This window comes from Cupressus sempervirens, chromosome 11 (genome assembly GCF_028749045.1).
Source record: "Cupressus sempervirens isolate cs-2001-9-10 chromosome 11, ASM2874904v1, whole genome shotgun sequence".
NCBI classification, from domain to species: domain Eukaryota; kingdom Viridiplantae; phylum Streptophyta; class Pinopsida; order Cupressales; family Cupressaceae; genus Cupressus; species Cupressus sempervirens.
Window position 1 is genome coordinate 326,847,402 of NC_143128.1, and position 10,963 is coordinate 326,858,364.

Consider the following 10,963-nt stretch of genomic DNA (forward strand, 5'->3'; position numbering starts at 1 on the left):
AATCAAACCGTACTATCTTAACTATTTAACCTCTTCTAATCATTATTAAAATATTCTAGATGTTTCGTTTTAATTTGGTTTTAAATTCACAATCTAACATGTATGTTAAAAGAATGGTAAATGAATATTAAATATCAATAATAATTGGTGTATAGATCAATAATGCTCAAAGATTCTCCATAGAAAGGTGGGTGGGTGCAGTCAAACGTCATCATCTAAGAGATGATTTACATGCATCAAATCAAAAATCATATGGCAAGTCATTTTCACAATATAATTATTAAGTTATTTTATTTTAAGAATTAAAAAAGAATTAATTTTTAAATTTTTTTAATGTTTTTTAATTTACATTCTAAAGTAAACTTAAATAAAAATACAAATGGGCTCTTGTATCTTGAATCTCTTCAAGGTTCCTCTTTGCCTCCTTCCCAAATCTATCTGTGTTGGGATAAGTTTTGCCTTCGCAAGGCAACATTTTTCTCTTAGATTGTCCTTCATCAAAGGGCCCTCATAACTAAAAGGCTTAAGAAGTTTGGGATTTAGGGGCCTAGTAGATGCCCATTATGTGAATTTGATGAGGAATCTCACCTCTTTCTTAATTGCCCTTAAGCTCATGTTGGCATTGGCTATGTTCGCAATTGGAAATTTTGTTGGCTTTTCCAAGTTCAATCACGAGTATGTTGACTTCTTGGCTTCTGATGAGAACATATAGTATATATCATAACCCTTGGATTATGTCTCCTTCCATAATTCTATGGAACTATAGAAAGAGAGGATTCGTAGAATCTTCCACGATAAGTAGATGTTTGTTGATCAACTAAAGCAAAAGATTGAAGTCTCCTATTAGAATATATAGTCCACCAATCCAACAATTATCAACCTTATTAAATCTTAACCATATGAGCAATATAATTAGAAACCACAACAACATGCTCATGCACAATAACACCAGATATGTTAACTAGGGAAACCCTTGATCAGAGGGAAAAACTTGATGGGGATGATACCTACAAGATGATGTACTAATATAAATATTCCTTCTTAGAGGATGGACCTTGTTAAGAGTCTATAAAAAACATTCAATACATATCAGTCCATGTTAATAGACTTTGAATCCTTGTTAGGAGATTCCAACCCTATTAGGAATTGTAGAAGGTAGATGGACCCACTGTCCAAATAGCTTCAGGGGCAAAACCAATGAATCCATTGCCCAAATGATCTCTGTATTTTTCCTTGTAGAATAATTGAATTGAACTGTATTGCTCCTTCCTCTTTCTCTATTCTATTAATTAGACCTCCGCTCCTTTTGATCTTAGTAGCAGATCACAAACTTTCGTATCCAATAATCCTTTGGATCACTTACTCACATTCACCAAACACTCCTTTTCACACTTCCTTAATTGCTTTGCATTTAATTCAATGATCACTAATTTACAAACAAGGAAAACATCTTTTCTTTATATTGTATCTTCAAAATAATTCCTTGAGTTGGCCTTGAGGCTTTTCCAATTAATTATAATAATATAATTAATTGTTTCGTAATAACAATAGCATTGTCGGCTGACACTCTATACAACTTCTCACACATGCGACAATAGGGCTTGTACACTCGTTGACGTTGTCATTTGTTTGTCTTCTGTCATTGACTAACTACACATCTCCAGATCATCTCTCTATTAGAAGATATAACGCAATCACTAGAAACTGCTTTTCAGTTACTTTGTCTCTATATTGCTCATTGTAAATTAGGCATATCTTCCATATGTCTTTGGCTTTATGCACATTGAACCTTATCATCCGGACAAAGTGTGGAACATGTCCTTACCTGCGCAACATTGGTACTCTTGTCTCCCCCTTTGGCATTAATAAATCTTCATGTTGCATATCTTCCCCATAGAGATATTCCTTCTCTTTTATATGAATCTTTCTAAATCTCCCTAATAACTATCTCTCCCCCATACATACTTAGGAGATATTTTTCATGCATTCTCTCCCCCATTGACATCAATGACAAAGGCTTCATTATGTTAATTTACTACTTCAAGTCTTCAACTAGCTCAAATGTTCAAAGACATTGTTCAATACCAAATACCAAGGGTCCTTAATGACTATTCATCACAGATACTCCCTCATATAGGAAGCATCAACATTCAATCTAGTCAAACAATAGTGCTCTGTACCATTGGATTGATGCAATCTCTGCATCATCTACTCATAGGTAGGTAGTGGTATAACCCCAAGCATACCTCTCAAGTACTCAAATGTATCTTTAGGTAAGGGCTTTGTAAAGATATCTACAATTTGATCTTTAGTACTCATATTCCAATCTTTTCTTTTTGTTCCCTTCTCTCTCAAGATGTGATACGTAATAGATATACGCTTAGTCTTAAAATGCAATACAAGATTCTTAGACATACTGTACTTGTATTAAGACAATATATGATAACAAGTTCTAAAAATTCTGTCCTAATATCCTTTAGCGTGTGCTTCATCCACATCACTTGATTATAATTATTTGTTGTTGCTATATACTCTGCCATAACTATACTCTACGAGATACAATCTTGTTTCTTGCTTAACAAAGAAAACCAATCTTCCTCTAAGCAAGAATGATTCACCACTTGTGCTCTTTCTTTCATCCATACTGCTTGCCCAAATCGCATTGGTATAAGCACATATAGTGAAATCATTTGATCTATCATACCATATTCTATAATCAGATGTTCCCTTCAAATATATGAATATCTTTTTTACTATTGCATAATGATACTCCTTGGGATCAGCTTGAAATCTAGCTACAATCCCCATTGCATTTGCTATATCTGGTCTAGTGTGAGTCAGATATTGCAAACCTCCAATCATGGATCTGTACTTCTGCTCAATTATAGGTGTCTCATCTTTGCTAGATAACTTGTGACCAGTTATCATTGGTGTACCAATAGGCTTACAACTTTCCAAGTCAAATCTCTTCAACAGTCCTTCAAATACTTCGCTTGTGAAATAAAAACACCATCTTTTTTCTGTTCAATTTGCAAACCTAGGAAAAACTTCATTTCTCCTATCACACTCATTTCAAACTCAAATCTTCATTTCTTCAACAAACTTATCACTTGCTTCGTCATTACCTCCAAATATTATGTCATCAACAAATATTACTATTATCAACAAACCATTCTCTATCTCTTTTAAATACAAGTTACTACCTATTGTACCTTTAGCAAATCCAAGCTTTGCCAAATATTTGGCCAACCTTGCATACCAAGTTCTAGTTGCTTGCTTTAGACCATACATAACTTTCTTCAATCTGCATACCATATCTTTCTCTTCTGTTAGAGGAAAACCTTCAGGCTACTCAATGTATACTTCTTTAAGTTCTCCATTCAAGAAGGCTGATTTGACATCCATTTGATACACTTTGAATTTCTTATTTGTTGCATAAGCCTGGAACATTCTTACTGTTTCCATTTTGGGTACAGGAGCATATGTCTCCTCATAATCTATCCCTTCTTGCTATGAATATCCTTGCACACAAATCTAGCTTTGTTTCTTTGAACTTCACCTCGTTCATCAATCTTATTTCTGAATACCCATTTGGTTCCAATAACATTCTTGTCTTTAGGTCTTTGAACTAATTCTCATGTTTCATTCTTCACAGTTTGATCTAATTCTAACTTCATTGCTTGAATCCAATGATCATCTTTACATGCTTCATCTATACTCTTTGGTTCCACTTGAGTAATCAAACATATCTCTTCATTAACTATGTTCCTTGTCATCACTCATTTTTTTTTGCTTCCAATTATCTACTCTAGAGGGTGATTCTTTGTTAGATTCCTGTTAGAGGTAGGATTTGCTAACTCAACTCTTACTTCTTCTCTTGGTTCATATCTTTCTTCTCTTTGCTCAACAATTTGCACATCATTATGTAGATCATTGTTACTCTCAAAGAAAACTTCAAGTTTTGTCTAACAACTCCAGTATTATCTTCTTCTTCATCAAAATTGTAATCCATCATATTTTCCTTAATTCCAAACTTTTCATCAACTTTTATATTTGCACATTCAACTATTATATTAGTTCTATGATTAAAACATTTGAAACCTTTACTTTTCAATGAATAACCAAGAAACATACCTTCATCACTTCTTGGCTCAAAGTTACTAATATCACCATCTTTCTTTATATAACATTTTCTTCCAAAGATTTTGAAATACTTTACTGAGGGTGAATGACACAACCATAATTCATAAGGGGTTTTATCCATACCCTTTCTGATCTGTACCCTATTCATAGTGTACACTGTTGTATTGACTGCTTCCCTTCAAATTGTCTTGGATACATCATTCTCAAACATCATTTCTCTTGTTGCCTCTGTTACTAATTTTTTTATTCTTTTTGCAATCTCATTCTGCTTAGGGGTCTTGGGTGAAGACAACTGTCTCTTGATTCCATTCTCTTCATAAAGCATTTTAAACTCTTTAGAGGTAAAGTCTCCTCCTTTGTCTGATCTCAAACATTTTATCTTAACACCAGATTCATTCTCAACTCTATTCTTAAATATCTTAAACTTCTCAAATGCTTCACACTTTTTTGTTAGAAATACTACCCACATCATTCTAGTGAAATCATCAACAAAACTTATGAAATACCTTTTTCCATAGAATCCTCTTGTCCTTGAAGGACCACTCAAATCTCTGTGAACAATCTCCAGCTTCTCTGTAGTAGTGAATTTCTTGTTGGGAAATGATACCTTCTTCTTAGCCAAGATACATTGTTTGCAAATAATATTAGTAGGCTTTATTATCTTAGGCAGATCTCTAATTGCAAATGTGTTGCTAACCTTCACAATATTATCAAAGTTTATATGACAAAATTTTCTATGCCATAACCAATTGTTATCTACTTTTGCAACCAAATTTGTTATCTTAATGAGATTCAACTGAAATACATTACCTCTAGACCTTGTTCTTGTTCCAATCAGCTTATCATCTTTATCTTTGATAATGCAAGTCTTTTATGTGAATTGCAACTGTTAACCTTTATTTGCCAACTATCCAACACTCAACAAGTTATGCTTTAATCCATTAACAAAGTAAACATCATCAATGCTAGTCTTTCCATCAAGAGTAATAGATTATATCCTTGTAATGTTACAGGTTGCATTGTTACCAACTCTTACAGTACCTCCATCATGATTCCTAAATTTAACAAACTTGTTCATATCACCAGTCATGTGATGTGAACATCCATTGTCTATTATCCAATCTGATTTCTTTTCAACGTGGGAAACCAGAGCTTTTTCTTTTGTAATTTCTTTGTCAAGATCATCTTCTTTAATGATTACGAATCCTAGCTCATCATCACTTTCACTCTAAACTTTTTCATCAAATTCCTCATCTTCATTTGCGTATAGACAATTTCTAAGTCTTCTAGGCTTAAACCTTCCCTTATACTTTTTCTCTCTTTTAGGACATTAAGATGCCTAATGACCAAATTCATTACAAGTCCAACATTTAAAAATATTCTTACTATTTGGTTCTCTTCCTACAAGAAGGTCTATACCTTCTTCAATCTTCCTATCTTCATCAAATCTGGTTCTAGTGTTAGCAAAATCCCCATGTGTCTTGCAGTTCTAGACAAACTTGGTCGAACACTTAAGGAACTGAAAGTTGTTTCAACTCTTGTCAATTCTCTAGACTGCCTTCGACCTACTTTTGTTGCTTCCAATCTTCCAAGCAAAGTTTCCCTTGTAAACTTCTCAGTACAGGGTATTAGTAGGTCAATCATCGGTGCTGTTTGCTTGAATGGTGGTGTTAGAGTTTTTATAATCTTCCATACAACTTCATCTTCTTCCTTGGTTCCACCATATGATTTGATTCATGCAACAATCTTAGATATCTGACCAACATAGCTTCTTACATATTCATCTTCCATCATTTTAGCATCTTGAAATGAACATATCCAATTCTGCAATCTTATCATCTTTTTATGTGTATCACCTTCAAAAATAGATTCTAATGTTTTCCAAATCTCATGAGATGTTTGTAGTGACTTTACCTAATTGTATTCATTCTTTATAAGAGCTGATAATAAGGCTTCTTTGGCTCTCGTATTACACATAAATAGATCTCTTTCTGCTTCACTGCATTCTTCAAGCTTTTCTTCCTCCACAATCATTTTGCTCTTTTTTGTCAAAATCCAATATTCTCGACCCATACATAGAAGACGAGTCTTCATCTTCTCTTTCTAGCTGCCATAGTTGACTCCATCAAATTTAGGACTATCCTTTTTGAAATGACTCGCCATTGATCTCCCAAAGCTGTTAAGATTTCTCTTCAAGGACCTGAAGCTTTGATACCAATTGTTAGTAGAATATATAGTCCACCAATATAACTGAGAAGGGGGGGGGGGGGGGGGGGGTTGAATCAATTATCCAACCATTATTACAATTAACAACTTTATTAAATCTTAACCATATGAGTAAAATAATTAGAAACCACAATAAGATGTTCATGCACAATAACATTAGATATGTTAACTAGGGAAACCCTTGATTAGAGGGAAAACCCTGGTGGGGATGATACCCACAAGATGATGTACTAATATAAATATTCCTTGTTAGAGGATGGAACTTGCTAGGAGTCTATGAAAAACATTTAGTACATATCAGTCCCTATTAGGATACTTTTAATCCTGTTAGGAGATTCCAACCCTGTTAGGAGTTATAGAGGGCAGATGGACCCACTGTCCAAACAACTTCAGGGGCAAGATCAATGAATCCACTATCCAAATGATCTATGTATTATTCCTTGCAGAATAATAGAATAGAATTGTACTGCTCCTTCCTCTTTCTCCGTCCCGTCAAATAGACCTCGGCTCCTTCTGATCTTAATACCAAATCACAAACTTCACATTCAATAATCCCTTGGATCACTTACTTACATTTACCAAATACTCTGCTCCTTTTCACACTTCCTTGATTACTTCACATTCAATTCAATAATCACTAATTTACAAGGAAAACATCTTTCCTTTATACCATATCTTCAAAATAATTCCTTGAGTCGACCTTGAGGCTTTCCAAATTAATTATAATAAGATAATTAATTATTTCATAATAATAATATCATTTTCAGCCCATGGTCCATGTCTATGTTCCAATCAACAATCGAGATAAATCTAGGCTATGGAGATAACTAGAGAGAATAAATTGTAATGTTCCCACTAGCAAGGACAATACAATTTGCAAAACCAATGTTAGAATTCATACAATAATAAAATATATTTCACTATTCTACCCTCTATCTTAACCTAACCTTAAAGACATGTCCTCATCAGGATCAATAAACCTCTTGAGGATCCTTAGACCCTAGTTACTTCTCTGTCTTCTATAAAGTGCTCCTTTTAAGGTCCTTCCTAGAATAGACTTTCTCTATCTAGGGTCCTTAACACATGCATATATTAACATCTATGAAATATTCTAGCCTTATAACTGAATTAAGATCACTCTCTTCCCTCAAAAGGGACTCTCTTGATCTTAAATCATTAACTATTAAGTCATGTATGTTATCCATTTCAAATTCCACCTTTATATATGTGTGTGTGTGTGATTAATTAATATAAATAAGTTCATAACTATAATTAAAAAAATATAATCCATAAACATACCTCTCTTACATTCCTCTTTGTGTGGTCCATTTGGATCCTTATTTGGCTCTTTTTATTCTTCTTTCTCAAGATTCCCAACCTTTCATAATAGAAATATTTTGAAATGTCACAAAACTTCATAGTTATAATCCTTTCGAAAAGTCACAACACTTCATAATCAAGATTCTTTAGAAAAGTCCAAATAGTTTATAATTAAAATATTTTTGAATAGTCACAACTATTCATAATTATGACCCTTTCAAAGGTTCACATCCTTTCAATATCATTGATACCTTTTCAAAAAGTCATTTTCTTGTTTTCTTCATATTATATTTCTCTTTCATTTTTCCTTTTTGAACTCCTATCTTCTCCTCTTCCTTTTTTTTCCCTCTCTAAAATAAACTCTCTTCGCTTTTATACCTTAATTTTAAGGAGTCATGTCTATTTGGTAAACATCTCTTGACTTTTCATGAGATTTAGTTAATTTATAATATCTATGTTATATTATTTATTATCTTACTTATATGTGTTTATTATTAATATATTATTTATTTTTATTTATAAAGTTAACATACTTTCTACAATATTGTCTCTTGTATTTAATTTAATTTCTTTATTTATTCAATTTGATCTTATATTTTTAATTATTTAAAATATCATACTAAATATGATTTCATTCATAACATAGATTAAATAATAATTATCTCCTATTTTTATATTTTAGTATTAGTTTTAATATAACTTTATTATCATTATTTATTTACTAAAATTGTATAATCTAATTATTATTAAAATTATATCTCAAAATAGGGATATGGCATAAATTTAGAAAGGGAAGGAAGGTTTATCCATTCTAGGAGGGGATTTCAATGCTATCCTTCATCCCTATGAAAAATGTGGGGGTGAAAATTCTCTCACTCTGGCATCCAAGGAGTTTTTTGATTGGGTCAATAGGCTAGGTTTTATGGAATTGGAATGTTCAAATTACACTTTTACTTGGAATAATAGAAGGAAATGTTTTAGAAATATTGTAGAAAGATTAGATAGATTCCCTATTTATGGGTATCTACCAATTTTTTCTATTTCATTTCATTTTGAAGTGAAACCAATACTAGGATCAACTTGCTTTCCTATCAAGCTCAAAATCTTGGAGGACAAACACTATTGCAATTGTCCTTTCAAGTTTGAGAAAATGTGGCTCAAAGATGAAAATAGTCTTAAATTAATCCAACAATGGTGGGAGGAAACATAAGTCCCAGGTTCAAAAATATTCCGAGTTATAAATAAGTTGAAATTTATTGAACATAAATTTAAGGAGTGGAATTCAGATTTCTTTGGTAATATCTTTAAGGATAACCTTACTTTGGAGGAAAATTTGGAATCCCTCAATAATGAAGTTTTGGAGTATGGGATGGGAGAGTCTTAGTTTGTGGAAGAGAAAAATATTATGCATCAATATGAAGACATAATCAAAGGAGATTTGGTTGGAGGCAGGTGATAAAAATACCAAGTTCTTTCATAACAGATTAAAATAGAGAAGGATGATGAATTGAATCATAACTATCAAAAGAGTAAATGGGAGTAGAAAGAACTCTCCTATTGAAATTATCTTGGAGTTAATCTCTTAGTTCAAGGGAATTTACAATAGTGAGACTAGTTCTAACCTATCATCCCAGTAGGGTATTCTTTCAAACATCCCTAAACTTGTCTCCAAGGAACAAAATAAGCTACTACTATAGAAAATATCTAAAATAGAGGTCAAATTATCTCTTAAACAAATGCATCTAGATAAATCTCTGGGGCCAAATGGATTTCCTACCTTCTTCTAGAAGTGTTGAGACTTTATTGGAGACGATATAACAAAGGCCTTTTGGAAGGTGTTAGGACCTCTAGAAAATTCTTGGATGAAGTTAATAATACTTTTTTTTCTCTTATCCCAAAGAAGGAAAGTGTAGAAACTTTGAATGAATTTACACCTATTTCTCTCTACAATACTCTTTATAATCTCTTTACCAAGATCTTGACTTCTAGACTCCAAAGGATTTTATCTCATCTCATTAATAAGGAACAAATGGGTTTTGTTCTAGGTAGATCTATATATGATGGCATAATCATAGCATAGGAAGCTATTCATTCAATCTAGAGAAAAAAACCTTAGTAAACTTATCAAGTTAGATATTAAGAAGGCATATGATAGTGTATATTGGTGATCTTTATGAAAATGCCTAAAAGCTTATGGTTTCTCCAAACAATGGATAGCATTAATCTTTGAATACATCTCAACTCTGAAAATGTCTATTCTAGTCAATAGCACTTGGGTAGGATTTTTCAGTATCTCTCAAGGACTAAGGTAGGGGATTCTATTTCCCCCTTCCTCTTTATTATAATGGTAGATGGATTAGGAAGATCAATATCTTAGACTAGGTCCCTAGGGGAGATCAAGGGTATCGCCATTACTAATGGCTAGGAACCCACTACTCATCAACATTTTGTTGATGATACCATGTTATTAGGGGAAAGCTCAATAGAGGAGGTTGTTGTCACAAAATTTTGCACCCTTGCCTAAATTTTTACCTAAAAGAAACCTTGAAAAACATGGAAACAACCTCCAAGCTGTGGGACTTGAACTATGAGGTTGAGTCTCTGGATAAGGACGACTTCCTTATTATCAGGATGCATCCAAATACAGTTGGAGAGGAAAAAGGTGAAGGAATGCATGAAAGAAAACTACCTAATCTAATCTAAGGGGGGTGATGCACCAATTAGTGTGTTCAATCTTAGCTCTACCTAGGAATGCACAATTCATTAACATAATCTCAAAGTATACAGATCTTATCTTTGTTTAACTCAAACACCACATGTAGATCAGAAAAATAGAGAATGTTACAAGGAAGAGGTTTTACACTATAATATTCAAAAGCCAAGTAGATATAATCATGTAGATGAAGAGTAAGAGACAATACATTAACAAGAGGCAAGGAAATATTTCACAGTATATTAATGGTAGGAAGAGATACAACATAAAATTACACCAATCCAGAGGCAAGGAAAATCAAAGTAGTAGAGTAAAATGCAATACTAGAGGATCAGAGAAAAGATCAACCCTAAGAAGGGTTATAAAACATGCTTTTATAGTGAAAGTATAATTTGGATGACTTCAACTGAAAGTTACAATTTCAACTGCTCTCATTAAGATCTTAGAGGAGTAATCACTACAAATCTGGAGGGAAATCTAATCATGGAACAATCCCAAATGCAACATTCAATTACAAGTGCCTTTAGGAGACATAAACAATGGCCATCAATGCATAACCAG